At 40.1% G+C, this 5,257-nt stretch overlaps 1 long non-coding RNA gene across 1 annotated transcript; it reads right to left on the bottom strand.

Annotated features, from left to right (window-relative positions):
• Positions 1-492: 492 nt before the first annotated feature.
• LOC306671001 lies at positions 493-4,313 on the bottom strand. The gene is made up of 2 exons (XR_013766559.1): positions 4,007-4,313; positions 493-619 (listed from the first exon to the last, which is right to left on the bottom strand). It is a non-coding gene; the product is annotated as an uncharacterized lncRNA (long non-coding RNA).
• Positions 4,314-5,257: the final 944 nt, after the last annotated feature.

Here is a 5,257-nt window from a genome sequence, read left to right as displayed (position 1 = left end):
CCCAATCCTGTTAAAGGTCAAGCAATCAGGAGCTCAAGCATACATGTAGCCAATTGTAACAGCTTCCTGTTTTTCTCCAGGCATACCAAGCACACCCTTTGGCTCCCTGTCAGCCCACATCTCCCAGTTTGTTTATAAAAAGACCGTGCCTGTCTTACGTTGTCCATGACAGAGCAACATCCTTACCCGTCATCGGAAAATGAAGCTTATATCTTCATTCCCTGTCTTAGGTTGGTATGAGCTCTTCACGATTCTTACCAGTCTCTGACTACCGGTCTAGCATAGCCAAACTTGGGGGGAGGTTCCCACATAACCTGCTAAGTCGTAGGAGCCATTTGGGAAGGGTGCTAAGTCAGGAGAAAAGGATATAGTAGGTAACCCTAATGTGGAATTAGTGGTAAGAATAGGAGGATATAGATTGGCAGAGTTAGTAAGGGGCAAAGGGCAAGGCCACACCTTTACTATCCCCCATAGGTAACGAATGGCTCCTCCATTAACATGGTGAGGGATCATCAACAACAGCAGTTGGAGGAAGTTCCACATCTTCTTGTTGTTCTTGGTTTTCTATTGAGGAAGCCTTGACCAATCTTTCAGGCACCCAAATTGGTGATTGTGCGTCCTGCGGGAAAACACGAACAGATCCTCAGGTCCAGATTAACACCGGATCCGGGCCTTTCCATTGTCCCCATAGAATGTCCTTCCAGAGCACTCGAGGTAGATGTTTTTTATTAGGCTCTGAATGATGGTCAGCAGCCGATCAGCCCTCAGAATTGAGATTTAAAAAATTTAAAATGAACAAGGCAACAGATAATTTGTCTTTTGGGGATCTATATGATGCCCTTATTCCCCCTTTTTGTTTATAAAGCATGTTTTTAAGTGTTAAATGGGCACGCTCAACAATGCTTTGTCCAGTAAGATTATAGGGAATTCCTGTGACATGTTGAATACCAAAGGTGGAACAAAATTGTTTAAAGGCCTGGGACCTATATCCAGGACCATTATCTGTTTTAATTTGTTTGGGGACCCCTAGGATGGAGAAAGAATGTAAACAGTGTGTTATTACATCTTTGGTTTTTTCTCCAGCATGAGCAGAGTCCATAGTAAATCCTGAAAAGGTATCTATTGACACATGGATGAATTGTAGTTTTCCAAATTCTGAATAATGAGTTACAGCCATTTGCCAAATATGATTGGGCTGAAGCCCTTTTGGATTTACTCCTAACGAGGGGTTAGGAATAAGTGTAGCACATTTAGCACAAGACTTGACTATGTCCTGAGCTGCTGCCTTAGTAATCTGATAACATAAACGTAGAGTAGAAGCATTTATGTGAAATTTGGAATGAAAATTTTTTGCATTTTCAAGTGCAATAAAGATATGTGGGTCTCTGGTGGCCATGTCTTTTAAATCACTGTGTAAACTTAGAGGACCTGGAAGACCAGTATAAGCCCAAACATGCCCAATAAAAAAAAGGGCTTTTTCTATCCCAAATAAGTTTTTGTAAAGATTGTAAATACTTAGTGGTGGTGGAAGTGAGGGGGAGCAGACCAGTTAATTCTAAATTTTGAATAGCATTTACAACATATTTGCTATCAGAGAATAGGTTAAAGGGCTCATGGTGGGTTCTGAATACTTCTATAGCTACTAATAGTTCTGTTTGTTGTGCAGATAGAGTATTAAACAGCAATGTTTCTGTAACATTATTTACAGTAATAGCACCCGTACCATTTTTTGATCCATCAGTAAATATAAGGGTAGCTCCTATAACAGATTGTTTTCGGGTGACTTTGGGGAAAATTATAGGATGTTGACTCCAAAATTGGAGAAGAAGATCAGATGGCAAATGATTGTCAAACATAGCAGAAGTACTAGTAAAGACTATAGCCCATGAATTTGAATTATTAATATGATATTGTATCTGATCAGTAGTATAAGGAGTAGTTATTGTCAAGGGATGTGACCCAAAGGTGGAAAGGGATACTTTTAATGCCCTAAGGATTAATTCTGCCACAAATTCAGTAAACAAGAATAAGACCTTGTTAGGGACATAATTCATGTGAACCCGTAGAATAGGACCCTTTTGCCAAAACACTCCTGTGGGTAACTTATTTGTGGCCAAGACAATGAATGATAAAGGCTTAGCTACGTCAATACGATCAAGATGAACCTTTTCCATAGCTGTTTCAACAAGCTTGAGAGCTGTTCGAGCCTTAGGGGTAAGCACCCACTTAGAAAGGGGATCAGAATCACCCTTAAGAGTGTCAAACAGGGGGCCCAAACTTGAGGTGGGTAAGTGAAGGTAAGGTCTAATCCAGTTAATGTCACCTAATACTGCTCTGGCGGAGGCACAAAGGTCCAATCCTGCACTTCCTCTTGTTTGTCTAATTGGGGAGTCAAGGGGTAATGGGTCCGAGGTACGTACTGCATAGCCCCGTATATTTGTGGGCCCCGAGGCCGGGGGCCCTGATTCCCGTTTTTTGGAGGTAAAGGATTACCATCTTTGTCTCTAGTTGATTTACAGTCACTTGCCCAGTGTTTCCCTTTTTTACATCGGGGACATAATTTTGGCACAGGACCCTGGGGGCAGTCCTTTTTTATGTGTCCATATTGTTTACACCGATAACACTGTTGGCCTGGGCGGGAGTTGACATCGCCTCTAAGTCCCTGTGCAAGCACTGCAGCCATCACCTGACCTTGAATAAAAGCCTCATTAATATCCCTACAAGCCTTTAAGTGGGCTCCAAGGTCTTTGTTTTTCCAAGGTCTTATTGCTTCTTTACACCATTTATTTGCTTGCTCATATGCAAGCTGTTTGACTAAAGGCATAGCCTGGTCTACATCTCCAAATATAGGTCCTGCTGTTTGAATCAATCTGTCTACAAAATCAGCATAGGGTTCATTGTTGCCTTGAATAACCTTAGATATCTGTCCTTGAAGATCACCAGCACCTGAAAGCATTTTCCAAGCTTTAGTGGCAGCAGCACTAATTTGTTGATACACACCAGGGTGGAAATTAATCTGATTACCTTGCCCTTCATATGGTCCTTGGCCTGTCAGCATGTCTAGATTCCATTGAGGATTGCCCGCAACTGCAACTGCATTACGTCGGGCAGTATCAGAACATAACTCCTGGTTGGCCACCTTCCACATAAGGTATTGTCCCCCAGATAAACATGCTTTTGCTAAATTACTCCAATCAGTCGGAGTAAGATTTTGACTTGCAACATTCTCTAATAAAGAAATGGTAAATGCAGCTTCTACTCCATAGGACATAAATGCCTCTTTTAACTGTTTCACTAATTTTATATCTAATATTTGATGATATCTCTGATTGTTTTGATCTTCAAATACTGGGAATATTGGGAACACTGATCGGAATTCTACATCAGCCCACTGTCTGGGGGTTGCCCTTGTACAGCAAGTACGTGCGCCCCTACAACATGGAAAAGAGTAGTGACCTGGATTATACACCAGAGGGCACGGTGTGGTAGGGGCTAAATGCCACTAAGAGAACTTCTTTTCTAGCTCTGTCTCAGATAGTTCCTGTTCTTCAGAGTCACATCCCTGTTCAGAGTCTGAACATCTACTTTCTCTTTCAGAAGCTCGACTTGATTGTTCTTCTTTTACAGTTTCTAATATCTCTTCCCCTTCTCTTAGCTGTTCTTGAAATTGTGGTTCCCTGGAAGTCAGACAGAAACAAACTAATGTCCATATAGGCAAAGTACCAAGAGGGAAGGCGTTAAGAGAGCCTTCCATGCGAATCCGTGAAATTTAAACAGAAACCAAACAAGAAAAAGTAACAAAAATATAAACACAACTAACACCTTACACACATTCATTTACTACAGGATGTCCTTTGCTATCTCTTGGGACAGCCTTTTGTTAAGTTCCCTCACTAGGGGAGCCTTCCGTTAGTACCTTAAGGCCACTGTTTCCTCGAATAGGGAAACCTGCTAGTTGACTGCTAGTTGACTGTGCTAGTAAAACATTTTCTCCTTTATTACTTACCTGAGCGCTCACTGTTCCCCGTATGGGCCACCAAATGTCACCATCCAGCGGGACATAAAGACACATACATCTCAGATTGTCATGAAGCAGCTTCTTCTTTATTCAGATCCCAACAACAACAACAACAACCCCCAAAAAGCAGTCTCACCCTCAATATATAAGCAGTCTCATGCATAAGCAATTTCGATAAGATATGTCCACCCAATCCTGTTAAAGGTCAAGCAATCAGGAGCTCAAGCATACATGTAACCAATTGTAACAGCTTCCTGTTTTTCTCCAGGCATACCAAGCATGCCCTTTGGCTCCCTGCCAGCCCACAATTCACAAAACAGATTTACTATGTTCCAGAAACTTTTCTGGATGTAGAGACCAAACACTTTAATCATAACATAGAGTTCTTCTCATAGAGCTGGCATTTCATTTTTCTTTCTTTTATTTATATTTTGGCATATGGAGAAATAAGCAATTTCATTTCATATAATGGAAAGTGTCATGAATAAAGTAAAACCAATTAATTTTTCAGAAACTAACTCAGCCACTCCACTTCAATATTGAACAGTATCTCAAGGTTAAGCAGGTTTTGAACTTAAGCTTCATGACAAGAAGAAACCAGCTATAAAAATTATTTGTCAAGAAAATATTCTGTGGGGTAAAATAGCTTGTCACAAGTTCCTGAGACAGGAGCAATACAATGGAACCAAGAAAGAGAAGAACACTAGTTAGAATATTGCAGGATATTGCACTGTAGAGAAAGATGTAATATGGGTTTGGGAAGAAAATATTGATTTATATGACATAGTAAAAAATTTCAAGTTTGTTATATGTGAAACAAAATACCATGTGAATGCTTTAAACAGAAGAATGATATAATATGAATTTCATTTTAAAGATAATTTTGCTGCTTTGTGGATAGTAGACCAAGGAGGCAGGAGTAGAACCGTGTAAATAATTTAAAGTACCATGTTGGCTGCCAAGGATGAAAAGATTAGTAACTTGCCTGCAAGAAACTATAATCTATCTGAAAAGGATAACATCCTGCATATTCTAGAAATCCATCATGTTAAAATCAATAGTGGCCTCTAGATTGTGCAAAGACTAATCTGTGACTATCAGTAAGGTCAATACCAGCAGGTTCAACATTCAGTTCTCTTCTCAGGACTTACACGAATACATTCTTCAGAATGTAATGTAATAAGAATTTAAGCTTTGAATTTTTAAGAATGCACACTTTATCTTATCCTTTATGTTTTG

The sequence above is a fragment of the Sciurus vulgaris genome (assembly GCF_902686455.1).
Source record: "Sciurus vulgaris genome assembly, chromosome: 10".
In the NCBI taxonomy this organism is placed as follows: Eukaryota; Metazoa; Chordata; class Mammalia; order Rodentia; family Sciuridae; genus Sciurus; species Sciurus vulgaris.
Note: the sequence above shows the minus strand (reverse complement) of the source record. Positions and strands in the feature narration are given on the sequence as shown.